Source organism: Armigeres subalbatus, chromosome 1 (genome assembly GCF_024139115.2).
Source record: "Armigeres subalbatus isolate Guangzhou_Male chromosome 1, GZ_Asu_2, whole genome shotgun sequence".
Classification (NCBI taxonomy): Eukaryota; Metazoa; Arthropoda; class Insecta; order Diptera; family Culicidae; genus Armigeres; species Armigeres subalbatus.
In genome coordinates this window covers 40,275,723-40,297,553 of record NC_085139.1, presented here as the reverse complement: position 1 = coordinate 40,297,553, position 21,831 = coordinate 40,275,723, and the positions used below count along the sequence as shown (strand labels likewise).

Below are 21,831 nucleotides of genomic sequence, written 5' to 3'. Positions count from 1 at the left end.
GAAGTAAAACTTCTCGAATTCCGGAAGGAATTATCTTCGAATTATTGCAGGAATTCTCCTCGAATCCCAGAAGGATAACTCCCAGAATTCCGGAAGGATATCTCCTCGAACTCCGGAAGGAATTCTTCTCGAATTTCGGAAAGAATTCTTCTCGAATTCCAGAAGTAGTTCTTCTCGAATTCCGGAAGTAATTCTTCTCTAATTCTGGAAGGAAATTCCGGAAGAAATTGTTTCTGAATTCCGGAAGGACTTCTTCTCGAGTTCCGGAAGAAATTCTTCCCAAATCCCTAAAGGAATTATTCCCTAGTTCCGGAAGGATTTTTTCCCGAATTCCAAAGGAATTCTTCCCGAATTCCGAAGGAATTCTTCTCGAATTCCGGAAAGGATTCTTACCTTAATCCAGAAGGAATTCTTCCCGAATTCCAGAAAGAATTCTTCCCGAATTCCGGAAGGAATTCTTCCCGTATTCCGGCAGGAATTCTTCCCGCATTCCGGAAGGAATTCTTCCCAAATTCCAGAATGAATTCTTCCCGAATTCCGTAAGGAATTCTTCCCGAATTCCGGAAGGAGTTCTTCCCGAATTCCGGAAGGATTTCTTCCCGAATTCCGAAAGAAATTTTTCCTGAATTCCGGAAGAAATTTTTCACGAATTCTAGAAGGAATGTTTCTCGAATTCCGAAAGGAATTTTTCCCGAATTCCGGAAGGAATTCTTCCCGAATTCCGGAAGGAATTCTTCCCTAATTCCGGAAGAAATTCTTCCTGAATTCCGGAAGAAATTCTTCCCGAATCTCGAAAGGATTCTTCCCAATTCGGAAGAAATTCTTCCCAAATTCCGAAAGGAATTCTTCCCGAATTCCGGAAGGAATTCTTCCGACCTAGTCAGGAAGGAATTCTTCCCGAATTCGGAAGGAATTTTTCCGAATTCGGTAGAATTCTTCCCGGATTCGGGAAGGAATTCTTCCCGAATTCCGGGAGGAAATCTTCTCGAATTCCGGAAGGAATTCTTCCTGAATTCCGGAAGGAATTCTTCCCGAATTCCGCAAGGAATTTTTCCCGAATTCCGGAAGAAAATGTTCCCGAAATCCGGAAGGAATTCCTCTCGAATTCCAGAAGGAATTCTTCTCGAATTCCGGAAGGAATTCTTCTCGAATTCCGGAAGGAATTCTTCTCGAATTCCGGAAGGAATTCTTCTCGAATTCCGGAAGGAATTCTTCTAGAATTCCGGAAGGAATTCTTCTCGCATTTCGGATGGAATTCCTTTCAAATTCTGGAAGGAATTCTTCTCGACTTCCGGAAGGAATTATTTTCGAATTCTGGAAGGAATTCTTCTACAATTCCTGTAGGAATTCTTCTCGAATGTCGGAAGGAATTCTTCTCATATTCCGGAAGGAATTCTTCTCTCGAGTTCGGAAGGATCCGCTTTTTAATCCGGAAGACCCTTTTTCTATTAATCCGGAAGGAATTCTTCCCGAATTCAGGAAGGAATTCATCCCGAATTCCGGAAGGAGTTATTTCAGAATTCCGGATTGTAATTGTTGTTTGAATTTTTCCCGAATTCCGGAAGAAATTCTTCCTGGGCCAAATTCGAAAGCGAATTCCTTCCTGAATTCGAATGAAATTCTTCCCGAATTCGATTCTTCCCAATTCGGAAGGAATTCTTCCCAATTCGGAAGGAATTTTTTCCGGAATTCAGTGAGAATTCTTCCGGGATTCAGGAAGGAATTCTTCTCAAATTCCGGAAGGAAATCTTCTCGAATTCCGGAAGGAATTCTTCCTGAATTCCGGAAGGAATTCTTCCCGAATTCCGCAAGGAATTTTTCCCGAATTCCGGAAGAAAATGTTCCCGAAATCCGGAAGGAATTCCTCTCGAATTCCAGAAGGAATTCTTCTCGAATTCCGGAAGGAATTTTTCTCGAATTCCGGAAGGTATTCTTCTTCGAATTCGGATTTAGAATTCCTTCTTCGAATTCTGGAAGGAATTCTTTCTCTCTCGAATTCCGGAAGGAATTCTTCTCGTAATCCGGAAGGAATTCTTCTCGAATTCCGGAAGTAATTCTTCTCAAATTCCGGAAGAATTCTTCTCAAATTCCGGAAGGGATTCTTCTCGAATTCCGGACTCAATTCTTCTCGAATTCCAGAAGGAATTCTTCTCGAATTCCGGAAGGATTTCTTCTCGAGTTCCGGAAGGGATCCGTTTTTTAATCCGGAAGAATTTTTTCATTAATCCGGAAGGAATTCTTCCCGAATTCAGGAAGGAATTCATCCCGAATTCCGGAAGGAGTTATTTCAGAATTCCGGATGTAATTGTACCCCAATTCCGGAAGGAATTCTTCCCGAATTCCGGAAGGAGTTCTTCCAAAATTCCGGAAGGAGCTCTTTCCGAATTTTCCGAACTCCGGATGGAATTATTCCCGCATTCCGGAAGGAATTCTTCCCGAGTTCCAGAGAGAACTCTTCCAGAATTCTGGAAGGAATTCTTCTCGAGTTCCGGAAGGAATTCTTCCCGAATTCCGGAAGGAGTTCTTCCAAAATTCCGGAAGGAGCTCTTTCCGAATTCCCGAATACCGGAAGGAATTCTTCCCGAATTCTTGAATTCCGGAAGGAATTCTTTTCGAATTCTGGAAGGAATTGTTCTCGAATTCCGGGAGGAATTCTATCGTAATTCCGGAAGGAAATCTATCGCAATTCCGTAAGGAATCCTATGCGAATTCCGGAAGGAATTCTATCCGAATTCCGGAAGGAATTCTATCGTAATTCCGAATGGGATTCTTTATCCGAATTCAGGAGTTGAATTCTGTCGAATACCGGTCATCGAAGGGAATTCTATTCGAATTCCGGAAGAAAATTCTTTTCAATTCCGGAAGCAATTCTATCCGAATTCGGAAGCCGAATTCTATCCGAATCTCTGGAAGAAATTCTATCCAATTCTGGAAGGAATTCTTATCCAAATTCGGAAGGAATTTCATCCGAATTCGGAAGGAATTCTATCCGAATTCTGGAGCCGAATTCTGTCTGAATTCCGGAAGGAATTCTATCGAATTCCGGAAGATTCTATCGAATTCCGGAAGGAATTCTGTCCGAATTCCGGAAGAAATTCTATCCGAATCCGGGAAGAATTCTGTCCGAATTCCGGAAGGAATTCCCCATCCGAATTCCGGAAGGAATTCTATCCGAATTCCGGAAGGAATTCTGTCAGAATTCCGGAAGGAATCCTATCCGAATTCTGAAAGGAATCTATAAGAATTCCGGAAGGAATTCTATCCAAATTCCGAAAGGTATTCTATCCAAATTCCGGAAGGAATTCTATCCAAATTCCGGAACGAATTCTATCCGAATTCCGGAAGGAATTCTATAAGAATTCCGGAATGAATTCTATAAGAATTCTGGATGGAATTCTATAAGAATTCTGGAAGGAATTCTATAAGAATTCCGGACGGAGCTCTATAAGAATTTCGGATGGAATTCTATCCGAATTCCGGATGGAATTCTTCTCGAATTCTGGAAGGAATTCTTCTCGAGTTCTGGAAAGAATTCTTCCTGAATTCCGGAAGGTTTTTTTCCGAATTCCGGAAGAATTTTTCCCGAATTCCGGAAGGAATTCTTCCCAAATTCCGGTAGGAGTTCTTCCCCAATTCCCGAATATCGGAAGGAATTCTTCCCGAATTCTTGAATACCGGAAGGAATTCTTCCCGAATTCCGGGAAAGAATTCTTTTCGAATTCCGGATGGACTCATCCTGAATCTCGGAAGGAATTCTTCCTGAATTCAGGGAAGGAATTCTATTCAATTCAGAAGGAATTCTATTCGAATTCCAGAAGGAATTCTATCCGAATTCCAAGAAGAATTCTGTCCGAATTCCGGAAGAATTCTATCCGGAATTTCAGAAGGAATTCTATCCGAATTCCGGAAGGAATTTCTATCCGAATCTCCAGAAGGAATTCTATCCGAACTTCAGAAGGGTCTATCCGAATTCCAGAAGGAATTCTATCCAAGATTCGGAAGGAATTCTATCCGAATTCTCAGAAGGAATTCTATCCGAATTCCGGAAGGAATTCTATCCGAATTCCAGAAGGAATTCTATCCGAATCCCAGAAGGAATTCTATCCGAATTCCGGAAGGAATTCTGTCAGAATTCCGGAAGGAATCCTATCCGAATTCTGAAAGGAATCTATAAGAATTCCGGAAGGAATTCTATCCAAATTCCGAAAGGTATTCTATCCAAATTCCGGAAGCGAATTCTATCCAATTCCGGAAACGAATTCTATCCCGAATTCCGGAAGGAATTCTATAAAATTCTGGAAATGAATTCTATAAGAATTCTGGATGGAATTCTATAAGAATTCTGGAAGGAATTCTATAAGAATTCCGGACGGAGCTCTATAAGAATTCCGGATGGAATTCTATCCGAATTCCGGATGGAATTCTTCTCGAATTCTGGAAGGAATTCTTCTCGAGTTCTGGAAAGAATTCTTCCTGAATTCCGGAAGGATTTCGTCCTGAATTCCGGAAGGTTTATTTCCGAATTCCGGAAGAATTTTTCCCGAATTCCGGAAGGAATCCTTCTCAAATTCCGGTAGGAGTTCTTCCCCAATTCCCGAATATCGGAAGGAATTCTTCCCGAATTCTTGAATACCGGAAGGAATTCTTCCCGAATTCCGGAAAGAATTCTTTTCGAATTCCGGATGGAATTCGTCCCGAATCTCGGAAGGAATTCTTCCCGAATTCAGGAAGAAATTCTATTCGAATTCCAGAAGGAATTCTATTCGAATTCCAGAAGGAATTCTATCCGAATTCCAGAAGGAATTCTATCCGAATTCCGGAAGGAATTCTATCCGAATTTCAGAAGGAATTCTATCCGAATTCCGGAAGGAATTCTGGGTCCGAATTCAGAAGGAATTCTATCCGAATCCCAGAAGGAATTCTGTCCGAATTCCAGAAGGAATTCTATCCGAATTCCAGAAGGAATTCTATCCGAATTCCAGGAATGTTCATCCGAATTCAGAAGAATTCCTTATCCGGAGTCCAAGAAGGAATTCTATCCAATTCAAAAGGAATTCTATCAGAATTCCGGAAGGAATTCTATCCGAATTCCGGAAGGAATTCTATCCAAATTCCGGAAGAAATTCTATAAGAATTTCGGAATGAATTCTATAAGAATTCTGGATGGAATTCTATAATAATTCTGGAAGGAATTCTATAAGAATTCCGGATGGAACTCTATAAGAATTCCGGACGGAATTCTATCCGAATTCCGGAAGGCATTCTTTTCGAATTCTGGAAGGAATTCTTCTTGAATTCCGGAAGGAATTCTTCACAATTCCGGAAGGATTTTTTCCTGAATTCCGGAAGGAATTCTAGCGTAATTCCGGAAGGAATTCTATCGTAATTCCGTAAGGAATCCTATCCGAATTCCGGAAGGAAATCTATCCGAAATCCGGATGGAATTCTATCCGAATTCCGGAAGGAATTCTATCAGAATTCCGGAAGGAATTCTATCAGAATTCCGGAAGGAATTCTATCAGAATTCCGGAAGGAATTCTATCAGAATTCGGAAGGAATTCTATCCGAATTCGGAAGGAATTCTATCCGAATTCCAGAAGGAATTCTATCCGAATTCGGAAGGAATTCTATCCAAATTCAGGAAGGAATTCTATCCAAATTCGGAAGAATTCTATCAAATCCGGAAGGAATTCTATCCAAATTCCGGAAGGAATTCTATCCAAATTCCGGAACGAATTCTTTCCGAATTCCGGAAGGAATTTTATAAGAATTTCGGAATGAATTCTATAAGAATTCTGGATGGAATTCTATAATAATTCTGGAAGGAATTCTATAAGAATTCCGGACGGAACTTCATAAGAATTCCGGACGGAATTCTATCTGAATTCCGGAAGGAATTCTTTTCGAATTCTGGAAGGAATTCTTCTCGAATCCCGGAAGGAATTCTTCCTGAATTCCGGAAGGATTTCTTCCTGAATTCCGGAAGGTTTTTTTTTTTTTCGAATTCCGGAAGAATTCTTCCCGAATTTTGGAAGAAATTTTTCCCGAATTCCGGAAGGAATTCTTCCCAAATTCCGGTAGGAATTCTTTAAATTCCCGAATATCGGAAGGAATTCTTCCCGAATTCTTGAATGCCGGAAGGAATTCTTTCCGAATTCCGGAAAGAATTCTTCCCGAATTCCGGAAGGAATTCTTCCCGAATTCCGGATGGAATTCTTTCCGAATTACGGATGGAATTCGTCCCGAATCGGAAGGAATTCTTCCCGAATTCCGGAAGGAATTCTATCCGAATTCCGGAAGGAATTCTATCCGAATTCCGGAAGGAATTCTATCCGAAATACCGGAAGTTTTTTCCCGAATTCCGGAAGGAATTCTTCTAAAAATCTTCCCGAATTCCTGAACGAATTCTTAACGATTTCTGGAAGGAATTTACGCCACATTCCGGAATGAATTTCGAAATTATTGCCTGAAAGATTTTTTTTCAATTCCAGAGGGCATTCTTCCCGTATTCCGGAATGCATTCCCCACAATGCATTCTTCACAAATTCCGGAAGGTAATCTCCCCTAATTCTGTATAAAGCTATCTTCGAATTCTGGAAGCACTTATGCCTTGAATCCTGAATAGAAATCTGCCCCGAATTCAAGAATTAATTAATTTCCTCCTAGTTTCGGAAGGAATTTTTCCCGGGTTTCGTAGGGAATTCTTCTCGAATTCCGCAAGCATTTGTCTCCAAATTGCGGGAGAAATTTTCTCCCGGCAGGAATTTTTCCCAAATTCCGGAATAATATCTTCCAGAATTCAAACTTTGTGTATTCCTGGAGGAATTCTTTGCGAATTCAGGAGGAAATCTGTCCAAATTTTGGAATGACTTCACTCCTGGATGATTTACACAGAATTCTGGGAGGAATTCATCACGAATTTCGTGAAGAATTGTCTTCAAAATCCCGGAGGAATGTCCTCTGATTCCTGGACGGATTTTTTTTTCGAATTTCGGAATTAGTTACTAATTCTTAATTAGTTACTTCTGGAAGGAATTCTCTCCGAGTTCCGACAGGGATTGTCTTTCAATGAATTCTGGGAGAATTTCCCTTTAATTTCGTTTGGAATCCGAGAAACACTATCCTGCGAATCATGTGTTGAACTTAATACTATGTTAAAAAAACACAATAATAAAGTTTCCAAAATTCTGAAGGAGATTTTCCTGTCTTACGGAAGGATTTTTTACGAGGAGGATCAACCTATGTCGCTTAATGGTGTGCATAAAATATTTTTGTTTAAAAGTTTTGCTTATCATTCAGAATTTGAAATTCAATAAGATGAAAAGTGCTCTGCGAATCAGCTTTTAATGTTCCCACTGATATGAAAACAAGCACCTCCGATCGATAGTTGTTGCCCTCACAGTGATGCACTGCTCGGTAACCGCATTCACAATATTCCGTTTCTCGTATTGTATGCGCGTGAAGCGAAACCGTCATTAGCCGCCACAGTCGGTGGAAGTCGCGAATGACAACGTTGGCGGTGAACCGGAAATTTGCATATTCGGTATCACCCGATTTGCTTCCCAGAGGGGCCCACAATCTACGCGTGTCAAAAAGGCGACTGCACCTGCGGTTCCCGCGTATCGGCACGTGTTGAACGGACTTGTGTGTCCTACCGGTAAGGGTGTGGATTGCCACAAGACAGCAAACCTCCAATCAATTTCGACCTGCTGCTCTATTTTTTCGCTGTATCGGTGATAAGGTCGACGAGTACGCGTCTCGTTGAGCATTCGGTGGTTGTCTAAATCCACACCGCGGCGATGATGACGCCGAACGGTGGCGAATGTGTTGTTCTGTGCGCTGCTGTCATACAGACACGGACGGGTCGGGATTCAGGTCAGGTCAACACGGCGCCGCGCGGAACACCTCCGGCCACGACGACGACGGTACGGTGCGATGGTGCGGATGCGAACAAAAGGTTCCTTTGTTCGTGAGTTCCGTTTTCACCAGCAGACTGTGCACCAGACCGCGCGCGCGTTTGCTGAGATGACGCGCTTAGGATTGAAACATTTTGCCTTTTATTTGTCACGTTCGATTAGGGTGACCATAAGGGATTTTCATCATTGGATAAGTGTGGTTTACATTGTTCTAAAAGACGTGGCCTTTACCGGAGAATAACCTGTCGAAAATCATTCATCAAGAGTTCTTGAGATTTCGGTGGAAAAGTATTTGAAAGAGGCACAATAAGTCTCTGTCCAAAATTAAATATATTTCCAGATTAAAGATATCTTCATCATGGTAACTCTATGTTCAGTTATTTTGCTTGGTCGGCGGGATTAGTTAGAGCCAAGTGTTGGCGGTCGAGAGGGTGAATCAATTATAATGAATCGCGATAGTTCGCCGGGCTAAATGAAGCGTTGAAAGGTTATTCATAAAGGTTATCCATAGGTGAGAATTGGTTAGGTGCATTTCTTCCGTTCTACATAAAGTGCGGATAAACTATTTTTAAAAATTATTATTATTTAGAAAATATTCATTTATTTTATTATTTTACCTCAATCAATTTTGAATTATTTTCTGTACTTGCAATGCAGCTTATGAAAACTTTGTGCTTCCAGCTTAGTTTGTACCGAAGCTCCCTAGACGAACTGACTTAATGTAGAACGCGTCCCACAATATGATCCCCGTTTATGCTTGCCGTCGGTGATGAGGCTATTCAATGAATTGAGTTTCGAGAATGATTGGCTGGTAAAATAACATCGCAGATTGAACATTCAATAGCGGACTGATTTAATTTTTGAGCGTGCACCCTTTTGGGGTATGTTTCATCATGAGGCATCAGAAGGTTGAAAAGCAGTGTTATTAGATATGTGGAAAATAATAACTTCTAAATTGATAAATAGAGCTGCGAACCAAAACAATAATATTTTAAGCAATGTTTGAAATTGTATTGATAGTTCCAAACAAATTTTTAGATATATGAGAATTCATTTGAAAGTTTTCGATTGTGGAAATGATCAGTTTGCCATCAAGTTACGGTTAATTATTGCCATTTTCATCACATATGTCTCAATTTTGAACTTTTCGTCGAAAGAATCTCATAAAGTTGGAAATATAATCAATTTTTGAGTCACTTGGCACCGGCATGCTCAACTGTCCCAACCCGACATTCATGGAAGGCCTCCCAGTTGAATTCGATTCCAAGTCAGTAACTGATAAATAAAAACTTAATTTTCTTCGGTCAGATGAGCAAGTCTGGGTCCATGCCCCAGAAACGAGCCAGCCGGAGTCCTTCTCGGAAGGATGACGACTCCACACGTGGATATCTACGCCTGGATCATCCGTCACTAAGCGCCTGCCAGCAATGAGTACCACAAAGAGTAGTCAATAAAAAATTAAGTCCAGTGGGACCAAGCCAAAACAATTGAGTTCGTCCCACTCACTGACCGGAAAAGTACTGTGTCCGGTTTTTGTTTCACCGCTATCGGGAAAAATGTAGGCAAGAACTGTAAGAATGGAAATAGTTTATCATAAGCTTTTGTTTCTGTTTTGCTCAAGAGCCAGACCTTTCTGTTTTCATTATTTAACGAAGCAGCGCCCACGTTGCCGGACGGAACTACCTCCATGGCGAAACAATGAGATTCTTGCCATGCTACTCTTCTTCTATAAGTGGTCAGATTATTATTTAATTTCAGACCCACTCGAGTCGGAGCACTGGAACAAGATCGCTGGTTTTGGCAGAACAAATAATCACTAGAAGGGGTTTTTGAGACCGTCGGGCACCGAAGGGTGCCGAAGGGGTTTAATTCCGTAATTGGAAATAGACCAAATCGGAATCGTGAATCGTTTCAAATTGAAATATTAATGGTGTCACACCCTTGACAGTGTGAATCATTCATATGGCGAGTGCTGCTGAAATTAAAACGATAGAAAGGATGTTTTTTCAAGGTTGGGACAAATATTAAGTTTATTTGTGGTGTCGAAGTACGTTAGGATTAGAGGTGTGCACAAGTCCGAAAATCGCCGGAAACTGTCCTTGCGATTGTCATGATTTTGTTCGACGACGATGGCATGTTCGGCGTCACAACGAAAGCAATTTAGGGCCGATGCCCACGTAGCGTTTTTTTCAAGCTGCATGCACGCCGCGTCCACGCAAGGTACCCAGTATCAAATGTAGTTGTGCATACGTTTACGTGTGCATTGCTCCATTTGATGCTTGGTACCTTGCATGAACGCGGCGTGCACGCAGCGTATAAAACCGCTACGTGTACATCGGCCCTTATGAAGCTGTTTTTGTTGTTTTTTCTCGGTGAACAAAAACTAAACACAATTATTTCTGCTTGAAAGCTGGTGTTCCCCAAGGCAGCATACTGGGGCCCATATTGTATAACATTTTTACTTCTGACTTACCTGATTTACCACCAGGGTGTCAAAAATCTTTGTTTGCAAATGACACGGGCCTTTCAGCCAAAGGGCGAAGTCTTCGTGTCATTTGTAGTAGATTGCAAAAAGTTTAGATGTTTTCTCAACTTACTTGCGAAAATGGAAAATTTCCCCGAATGCCTCCAAAACTCAGCTTATAATTTTCCCACATAAGCCGAGAGCTTCTTATTTGAAACCTTCTAGCAGACATATTGTCACTATGAATGGAGCTCCAATTAATTGGTCTAGTGAAGCCAAATATTTAGGACTTCTGCTAGACCATAAATTATCTTTAAAAAATCACATTGAAGGCCTTCAAGCAAAATGTAACACATATATTAATTGTCTATATCCACTTATAAACAGAAAATCAAAACTTTGTCTTAAGAACAAACTTTTGATTTGCAAACAAACTTTTAGACCTGCCATGTTGAATGCTGTGCCAATACGGACTAGTTGCTGCAATACCAGAAAGTAGGCACTTCAGAGGATTCAAAATAAAATTTTTAAAATGATTCTGAAGTTGCTTCCATGGTATAGTACCAATGAACTTCATAGAATTTCTAATATTGATGCAACAAATGTCCAACAAAATAATTTCCAACAAAATAATTCCTTCGGAAGTTCCCCCGGGAATTCCTCCGGAAGTTCTCCCGGGAATTACTCTGGAAGTTCCCCCTGGAATTCCTCCGGAAGTTCCCCCGGGAATTCCTCCGGAAGTTCCCCCGGGAATTCCTCCGGAAGTTCCCCCGGGAATTCCTCCGGAAGTTCCCCCGGGAATTCCTCCGGAAGTTCCCCCGGGAATTCCTCCGGAAGTTCCCCCGGGAATTCCTCCGGAAGTTCCCACGGGAATTCCTCGGAAGTTACCCAGGAATTCCTCGGAAGTTGCCCAGGAATTCCTCCGGAAGTTACCCAGAATTCCTCCGGAAGTTCCCAGGAATTCCTCGGAAGTTCCCAGGGAATTCCTCCGGAAGTTCCCAGGAATTCCTCGGAAGTTCCCCAGGAATTCCTCCGGAAGTTCCCAGGAATTCCTCGGAAGTTCCCCAGGAATTCCTCGGAAGTTCCCCGGAATTCCTCCGGAAGTTCCCAGGAATTCCTCCGGAAGTTCCCAGGAATTCCTCGGAAGTTCCCCAGGAATTCCTCGGAAGTTCCCCAGGAATTCCTCGGAAGTTCCCAGGAATTCCTCGGAAGTTCCCGAATTCCTCGGAAGTTCCCCAGGAATTCCTCCGGAAGTTCCCAGGAATTCCTCCAGAGTTCCCAGGAATTCCTCAGAGTTCCAGGGAATTCCTCCGGAAGTTCCCCGGGAATTCCTCCGGAAGTTCCCAGGAATTCCTCCGGAAGTTCCCAGGAATTCCTCGGAAGTTCCCAGGAATTCCTCGGAAGTTCCCAGGAATTCCTCCGGAAGTTCCCAGGAATTCCTCGGAAGTTCCCCAGGAATTCCTCCGGAAGTTCCCAGAATTCCTCCGGAAGTTCCCCGAATTCCTCCGGAAGTTCCCAGGAGGGAATTCCTCGGAAGTTCCCAGAGATTCCTCCGGAAGTTCCCCAGGAATTCCTCCGGAAGTTCCCCTGAATTCCTCGGAAGCTCCCCAGGAATTCCTCCGAAGCTCCCAGGAATTCCTCCGGAAGTTCCCAGGGAATTCCTCCGGAAGTTCCCCGGAATTCCTCCGGAAGTTCCCAGGAATTCCTCGGAAGTTCCCCAGGAATTCCTCCGGAAGTTCCCCAGGAATTCCTCGGAAGTTCCCCAGGAATTCCTCGGAAGTTCCCAGGAATTCCTCCGGAAGTTCCCAGGGAATTCCTCCGGAAGTTCCCAGGAATTCCTCGGAAGTTCCCCATAAATTCCTCCGGAAGTTCCCCAGGAATTCCTCGGGAAGTTCCCCCGAATTTCCTCGGAAGTTCCCCGAATTCTCAGAAGTTCCCAGGGAATTCCTCGGAAGTTCCCCAGAATTCCTCCGGAAGTTCCCCCGGGAGTTCCTCCTGAAGTTCCTCCGGGAATTCCTCCGGAAGTTCCTCCAGGAATTACTCCGGAAGTTCCTTCAGGAATTCCTTCGGAGGTTCCTCCAGGAATTCCTCCGGAAGTTCCTCCAGGAATTCCTCCGGAAGTTCCTCCAGGAATTCCTCCGGAAGTTCCTCCAGGAATTCCTCCGGAAGTTTTCTCCAGGAATTCCTCCGGAAGTTCCTCCAGGAATTCCTCCGGAAGTTTCTCCAGGAATTCCTCGTGCAGAAGTTCCTCCAGGAATTCCTCGGAAGTTCCTCCAGGAATTCCTCCGGAAGTTCCTCAGGAATTCCTCCGGAAGTTCCTCCAGGAATTCCTCCGGAAGTTCCTCCAGGAATTCCTCGGAAGTTCCTCCAGGAATTCCTCCGGAAGTTCCTCCAGGAATTCCTCCGAAGTTCCTCCAGGAATTCCTCCGGAAGTTCCTCCAGGAATTCCTCGGAAGTTCCTCCAGGAATTCCTCGGAAGTTCCTCCAGGAATTCCTCCGGAAGTTCCTCCAGGAATTCCTCGGAAGTTCCTCAGGAATTCCTCCGGAAGTTCCTCTAGGAATTCCTCCGGAAGTTCCTCTAGGAATTCCTCCGGAAGTTCCTCTAGGAATTCCTCCGGAAGTTCCTCTAGGAATTCCTCCGGAAGTTCCTCTAGGAATTCCTCCGGAAGTTCCTCTAGGAATTCCTCCGGAAGTTCCTCTAGGAATTCCTCCGGAAGTTCCTCTAGGAATTCCTCCGGAAGTTGCTCCAGGAATTCCTCCGGAAGTTCCTCCAGGAATTCCTCCGGAAGTTCCTCCAGGAATGCCTCCGGAAGTTCCTCCAGGAATGCCTCCGGAAGTTCCTCCAGGAATTCCTCCGGAAGTTCCTCCAGGAATTCCTCCGGAAGTTCCTCCAGGAATTCCTCCGGAAGTTCCTCCAGGAATTCCTCCAGGAATTCTTCCGGAAGTTCCTCCAGGAATTCCTCCGGAAGTTCCTCCAGGAATTCCTCCGGAAGTTCCTCCAGGAATTCCTCCGGAAGTTCCTCCAGGAATTCCTCCGGAAGTTCCTCCAGGAATTCCTCCGGAAGTTCCTCCAGCTTTGGCTCTTCACAGTTAATAACTGCAATGTTTCTTAGCTAAGTTACCATTTTTGCATTTGTATATCATGAGGCTATCACGATGATACATTTGTGCCCAGGAAAGTCGAACAAATTTCCAACCCGAAAGTTGCCTAGACCGGACCGGCAATCGAACCCAGTCACCCTCAGCATGGTCTTACTTTGTAGATGCACATCTTGCAACACGGGTAAGGAGGGCCCTCCTTACTGCCGAGATTTCCGAGAATTTATTCTCATTTCCGATAAAGCCTTCAAATCGAAATCGGATGGCAACTGTATCTAGCATGGGGCTGACTTCTAGCTAAAATCGTGCAAAAAACGTTGTAGGAAAAAATCATTGTAAGGTCAACTTGGCCTACGTGTAAGTTTTGTTTCGATAATCAGCACGACTTTTGAACTCCACATGAACTTACTTACTAAAATACTTCATATTCTAAAAGTTCTTCAACAAATTTTTCAGGTTTCTTCTCGAATATTCCATCAGTAAGTCCATTTGGAAATCCATTACATAGAAAATACGTTTAAGAATTAATTCAAACAATCCTCCAGGGATTCAAATCAGAAATTTCTTCAGTAAATCCTTCAGGAATTGTTTCATTAAATCTTTCAGGACCTCCTTCTGATTTTTCTACAAAAGTTTCATCGTTAATTCTTCTAAAAGAAGAATTTCTGGCGGAATTTCAAAATAAATTTTCCCGAGGAATTGTCCGAGAACTTCCGGAAGAGTTTCTAGAGGAAGTTTCTAGTTTTTGTGGAAGAATTCTTGAAGCGAATTTCACGCTACTTATAATCACGAAAAACGCTACTCATTAAACTTTTGTGTGGATTCTCAGAAGAATATCCAGAGATGTTTTTGGAGAATTTTTGTGAGATTTTTAGAAGTAATTTATGTAGGAATAATCGTAGAATCGCAGAAAAAACCTGAAAGAAACTTCTGAAGAATTTCTGAACGATTTTCGAGTAGAATTCTTGGAAGAGTTTTGTGAGAGTTACCTTCCGGAAGTTCCTCCAGGAATTCCTCCGGAAGTTCCCTCGGGAATTCCTCCGGAAGTTCCCTCGGGAATTCCTCCGGAAGTTCCCCCGGGAATTCCTCCGGAAGTTCCCCCGGGAATTCCTCCGGAAGTTCCTCCAGGAACGGAAGTTCCTTCAGGAATGAATTCTACCGGAAGGTAACTCTCACAAAACTCTTCCAAGAATTCTACTCGAAATTCGTTCAGAAATCCTTCAGAAGTTTCTTTCAGGTTTTTTCTGCGATTCTAAAAAAAGTCGTGCTGATTATCGAAACAAAACTTATATGTAGGCCAAATTGACCTTACAATGATTTTTTCCCACAACGTTTTTTGCACGATTTTAGCTAGAAGCGACAGTTGCCATCCGATTTCGATTTGAAGGCTTTATCGGAAATGAGAATAAATTCTCGGAAGTCTCGGCAGTAAGGAGGGCTCTTCTTACCCGTGTTGCAAGATGCGCGTCTACAAAGCAAGACCATGCTGAGGGTGACTGGGTTCAATTCCCGGTCTGGTCTAGGCAATTTTCGGGTTGGAAATTTTCTCGACTTCCCTGGGCACAATATTTTTGACACTCAATTCATGTTAAGAAAGTCGAGTCAAGTACGAGACACTGAAGACGACCTTACTGTTGAGGTCGAAATACGTATCTGTCGAGGTACAATCAAGTGGTAGAATTAAATGGGAAGGTACAAACTCGTCTTATGACAAGTGAATCAATTCATTTTTTCCAATCTACGTTACAACTTGCCGAGATTTACTCAACTGAGTTCGGGATTTCACCTACCCTAGCAAGACATAGCGCCGAGAGATGCGAGCTTAATTTTCGACTGAACAACTTCATATTCATATTCAATAATCCCAAATAAAAAAGACATCATCGTGCTTACTGGTCCTGCATTCCTCACAGTTATGACGCGATGCGGCGACCGCCCGGGTCAGTAAGCTCCTCAACAGCCTCTAATCTAACTCTTCGCGTCGCAGTCATCTCTTCCTTCTACATCATCGCGTGATGTCGCATAGATGATGACAGCCAACGTCCGCCACAATAAATCGTCATTTCGCCCTAATGAAACGGCCTTCCACTGCGCTTGCTGGTCGGATAATGTTTTTCCGGCCACGAACGAACGGAGGGAACCTCTTGGGGAATGCATCTTGAACAACTCCATTTCCGAGGCTCGTTTGGAGTGCGGACTTCGCCAGAAACCAGCCACCGGGTCTCGCAGTTCTAGGGAAATTGGTGGGCGAGGAAAATTTCAAGATTTATGGGTAATTACCGGGCGAGTTTTAATGTTTAATGTGGGAGCTTGGGTGCTAGCGGGGGCACACCGTTCCATACTGGCGCGAAGATCGTAACGACGTGCTTTGGTCCAGAAATTTTGCAGTCTTACCCTACTTGATTTAGTTGTGTGGGATGTGAAGGCAGATTACTGGCAGGCCACGTTCCTCGAAACCAAAATCGACGGAGGCTGTTGCGCTATCTGAAGTTAATTGTTAATGATTCCTGTCCATTAGCGGGAACGTGAGCGTTGGACATAATCATTTTTAGTCAGTATACGGGTGGTGGATTTGCCATGGCAATAAAGAAGCTTTAAGAACAGTCTTGATTTGTGTTTTATAGAATTAATAGGCTCCTATCGTATCGTATAATATGTTTCCCAGAATAGATCTCAAACTTTGCTTGCTACCCGTAACATATTTCATGTAAAGGACGTTACAGCAAAAACAGAAGTAACTTCACTTTTCGTTTATTTTTACTCAGCTAAATATCATACGTCGATTATGAAGCAATTAAATAAATTAAATTAAATTTGACACATTTGCAGTTCATTTATTTAATAGCAAAGAATAAGTAGTGCAAACTAAGCGACAAATAACGCTACTAATAAAGTTGTGGTCCCTTGATATTTCTTCATATTTAAAGCTGTTCTGTTTATACACCGGCCCCAATCAAAATGTAAAATTCATGCCTGAGCTGCCACACAAAACTCAATTTCCACTTCGTTTGTTATTCAGAAATACAAAGCACGTTTAATTTGACAATTTGCCCTCGAATAAAACCTCTTCTTATACTCGTACGAATTTCTGAAACCTTATGCTCTAATTTGCCTTCCTCTTACAGAAGCGTACCCTAAAATTAAGGCATTTAAAAAGGATCCCACCATTCGCCCATTTTGCACTCATGCCTGAAATTTCGTCGAAATAAAAATCAGAGAAAAGGAAAACTCACCTCATTGAAATTCAAGCTGCCTGTCTGCCGTTCTGGACAGGGTCGTCCCTATGAAGATGCCTTATCACATATCCGCGTGTGCTGCCGCCTCCGATTCGTATTTTTTTCCACTTTGCACTTTCTCTTCTCAAAAAAAGAAAACCGTCGAAGGCAACACACATACGCCTACTCTCACTCGCTCACACATTCACTTTTTCACTTTCTATTTTTTTTTCACTGGCTGAAGCTTTTCTCAGTCACACGGGTCGAAGCTCGACGTTCGGGGGGAAAAATCCTGCAAAAGCGAGAAAAGAAACCGAACGTTATTAGAATTTCCAATTGGAAAGCAAATATGTGTTTGTATATATGGGAAGCTTTGGTCTTTTTGGTGATGGGTAACTTTTTTGGTGGTGGGTGCCATGGATAGGCCATGGTGGCCCTGAAGCAGAAAGTAGAAAACATGGAACCGGAGATTTACACTCGGTATTCCGCCCTTGTGACCACAGCTGGTGTCATATGGGAAGCGGTTGGAAAATATTAACAGAAGCATATGAAGGGGAGGGCAAGGGCTTGATATGTCAAAAGCAATTAATTCGAAATTCTTCAGCCTCTTTTATTTGAAATAAAGGCAAAAAGGTTTCCAAGAACAAAAAAACATTACAGTCAACGAGTTTTATGCAGAAAGAAGAAAAAAAATAAAAAAAAAATAAAAAGAACAATAAAATAAAATAAAATATGGAAGGAAGAAGTAAGAAGAAATCCAAAAGGGGCTAAAGGGGCTAAAACCCGCGAAAGCAGAACATTTCTCCTGAGCTTAGAATTTGGTATGGATGACTTTGACAAAAAAAGTGTCTCTTTCATTGGTTTTCGAGGAAAAGACGAAAATGCCTGTGTTAACTTTACTATTTTAGCTAGAAATGGCGGAAAATTGTTTTTAAAAATGGAAGACGAGCTTTTAAAGAATTCAAGGGAACTCTAATATGTAGTTGTGAAAACCAGCTTCGGTTTTAATTTATGGAAAATCATGAAAAAAATTTGTTACAAATGAACTCGCTAGCGCTCCCAAAGGAGCCCACCACACGATTCCGCCGCTGACAAAGGCACCGCATCTCGAGGAGTCCCAATGCCGACTGAAGAAGCACCAATGAATGAATGTTCTGTGCGTGCGTGATGGCAACCGACAACATACACACTTATTGGAAAACCAATTTCGGGGCGATTGTGTGAAAATTTGCAAATTCATCAGTTTCTTCGCCTGGGTGGGCCCATTTCCGTCTCCTCGGCTTCTAGGAGCTTGGTCGAAACCGACGTTCCAAAAAAAGAGGGGAGAGGGGGGCATTTGCCAGTTGTGAAACCGCTGGCTGTCATAGACACGCACACTTGTTTCCGTTTTTTATTTCATCTGGAATTCACACCATTCCGTCATGGGTGCAAGAGTAGGGTTTCAAGTTACCATCGAGGGTACTTTTTTTTTGCTGGCTGCCAGGAATGAGAATCGAAGATTTCGCATAAATGAGAAATCAAGTACCGATGATGGGGGAAATATTGTGCGTCGTCGGTGTGTGGAAAAAAAAAAGATTCATTAATTCCGGATTATCCCCGGGGTAGGTCGATGGTCCGCCTTTCAGTTCGATGATTGCCATGGAATGTGGATCATATGTGAAAGGAACCGTCATTCGAGGCTGGGCCGGGCGACATCGGATTCCTATTGAATTCCGGTTTTAATCCGGGAAATGAGACATCCGGTAAGAGGTACTTCGGCAAATGGAACCGTTCGCATTCTTTTTCTCCTCCTGCCGAGGTGGCTCTGCTCCGTTGGTCCAAAGAATGGGAACCCGGATGATGGTCGGAATAATAATTCCGTCCTCCAGCATATATTGCTTCCTGAAGTGGGCATACGTGTTTGTGCGTTGGAATGGAAGTTGATGATGTCTGGCGGTGAATCACGTTTTCGATTAGATCCGTAGGGCGCTGGTTGCCTGTTGGGTTGACTTTGATGAGTCAGGGATAACGACAATAAATCTGTACAAATATATTTTCTGTATTCATTATGACTACTTTCAGTACCCTTCTGGCTACCACATAGAAAACGTGCTTGTTGAGTTTTTTTTTTCGTGCAGCAGTTTTTAAACAACTGCCTTAGTCGTGCGGAAAATACTCAAGGGCTGGATTTCCCTAGGCTTTTCCACACCAGGCGTTTATACACTGACTTTCTAAGCGGATTGATCGAATGGGACATTTGACCGATTAGGTCGTTTGACCGAATGGGACATTTGACCGATTAGGTCATTTGATCGAATGGGACATTTGACCGAATGGGACAATAGACCGAATGGGTCATTTGACCGAACAGGTAATTTGACCGAACAGGTCATTCGACCGAACAGTTCATTTGTCCGAACAGGTCATTTGACCGAACAGGTCATTTGACCGAATAGATCATTTGACCGAACAGGTCATTTGACCGAACAGGTCATTTTACCGAACAGGTCATTTTACCGAACAGGTCATTCGACCGAACAGGTCATTTGACCGAACAGGTCATTTGACCGAACAGGTCATTTGACCGAACAGGTCATTTGACCGAACAGGTCATTTGACCGAACAGGTCATTTGACCGAACAGGTCATTTGACCGAACAGGTCATTTGACCGAACAGGTCATTTGACCGAACAGGTCATTTGACCGAACAGGTCATTTGAGCCGGAACAGGTCATTTTGACCGGAACAGGTCATTTGACCGAACAGGTCATTTGGCCCAACAGGTCATTTGACCGAACAGGTCATTTGACCGAAAAAAGGTCATTTGACCGAACAGGTAATTTTGACCGAACAGGTCATTTGACCGAACAGGTCATTTGATCGAACAGGTCATTTTGACCGAACAGGTCATTTGACCGAACAGGTCATTGACCGAACAGGTCATTTTGACCGAACAGGTCATTTGACCGAACAGGTCATTTGACCGAACAGGTCATTTGACCGAACAGGTCATTTGACCGAACGGGTCATTTGACCGAACAGGTCATTTGACCGAACAGGTCATTTGACCGAACAGGTCATTTGACCGAACAGGTCATTTGACCGAACAGGTCATTTGACCGAACAGGTCATTTGACCGAACAGGTCATTTGACCGAACAGGTCATTTGACCGAACAGGTCATTTGACCGAACAGGTCATTTGACCCAACAGGTCATTTTGACCGAACAGGTCATTTGACCGAACAGGTCATTTTGACCGAACAGGTCATTTGACCGAACAGGTCATTTGACCCGAACAGGTCATTGACCGAACAGGTCATTTGACCCAAACAGGTCTGACCGAACAGATCATTTGACCGAACAGGTCATTTGACCGAACAGGTCATTTGACCGGACAGGTCATTTGACCGAACAGGTCATTTGACCGAACAAGTCAATTTCAGATCATTTTCAGAAACCGGCGGCGTCGTGCCGTTGGCAATCGGCAGCGGCGGCGCGGCTGCGTGGGTCGAGGTGAGCTTATTTCAAGCAAAAGAAATCTTCCGACATTTTTCCATAAATGCCTTTGTAAAATCCACCAGGAAGTGCTCTGAAAGCTGCTCCAGGAATTGCTCCGAAAGCTAAAGCAATATTTCAAACATGCAAGAATATTTCAAGTACACTAGCGCCGCCTATTTGTAAATTTCCTAATAATTTATTCCGTCACATGACAGTCCATTCCCACCAGACGAACTTTTTAGACGTCATTTTTACAAATTTCAATTTTTTTTTATTCCTTCCTTTATTTGTTAGGCAGTTCAGGCTATTCTTGAATGCTCTAATTTATGCTTACGCAGAAGTTATAGGCATTCAAATATTTGCATAATGTCTGACAGTCAAGCAGCATTGAATGCTTTGAAATCAGCAATATGTAGATCTTAACTCGTTTGGGAATGTGTTCAGTCACTCCAAAACTTGGGTAGTCGTAACAAAGTGAACCTGTATTGGGTTCCTGGTCATTGTGGCATTGAAGGCAATGAACAAGCTGATATGCTGGCCAGACTTGGTTCATCTCGACAATTCATAGGTCCCGAACCATTTTGTGGTGTATCTGCGTGTTCTCTTCGAATGGAACTCAAATCTTGGGAACATTCTAAAATAGAGGACATTTGGAAAAGCACATTGAGGAATATCGGAAGAATTTTTCAAGGAATATGTGTAGAGTTTAACGAGGAATTTGAAGCCGTTTTGAGAAAATGTCGAAGAGTTTCCCAAGGAAATTCCTAACATTATTCGAAGAGCTTCCCGAGATATTCAGAGTTGTTTGAGAGTTTCCGAGGAAATTTCGAAGGATTTCCCAATGGATTTCCGAATAGTTTTCAGCGGAAAATTCGAAAAGTTTTCGATGAAATTCAGAAGCGTTGCTCCAAAAAATTCTGAAGAGCTTTCCGAGGAATGTTTGAAGAGTTTTTGAGGACATTGCGAATAGTTTCCGAGAAAATTTCGAAACTTTTGCAACGGATTATCCAGTTGCCCGAAGATATTTTGAACCGTTTCCCGAGAAATTTCCGAATAGTTCCCTAGACCGGCACCGGGAATCGAACTCAGCCACCTTCAGCATGGTCTTGCTTTGTAGCCGTGCATCTTACCACACGGCTAAGGAAGGCCCCGTATGCGTATCTGTCAAAGGTACAACAAAGTAGTGGAAATAAAAGGAATAGTATAAACCTGAGAGAGAGAAGACAGCTCGCTTTATTTACGTTCATCCTAATGTCACCGCGATCCAGTCACTGCGAACCGAAAAAGTAAACACTGCGATGGAACTTCAAATGGTCGTAACCAAAATTATGTATTTGTCAATTTATGTTCGCAACTTTTCTTATATCTGTTACAGTGAATTGAACCCGTAATTATCCATGTGAATGATCCCGTATTATGAGATATGGGTTTTGTTCTACGTTAGGAAGTTCATAATCATTAAAATCAGCTAATTCGAACAAGTTTTTTATTGGAGTGAAAAATGTTGCTTCCGACGTTATGAAATGTTACTTTGATGTCACGGTTTCCACACAAATAAATAAGAAGAAGACATAGTAAATAAACGATCTGTCAGTGAGCTGGCTTCTCTCTCTCAGAGTATAAACTCGTCTTATGACAAGTAAACTCATTCCACTAAGA

General features: G+C 42.8%; 1 protein-coding gene across 1 annotated transcript in view; it reads right to left on the bottom strand.

The window, feature by feature from the left end:
- Positions 1 to 21,831, bottom strand: part of LOC134224630 (leucine-rich repeat-containing protein 24) — an 820,149-nt gene that overhangs the window by 297,394 nt on the left and 500,924 nt on the right. The window contains exon 2 of the mRNA XM_062704092.1: positions 16,713 to 16,986. The gene's annotated coding sequence lies outside the window, so the exon portion shown is untranslated. The remainder of the gene's footprint in view (positions 1 to 16,712; positions 16,987 to 21,831) is intronic.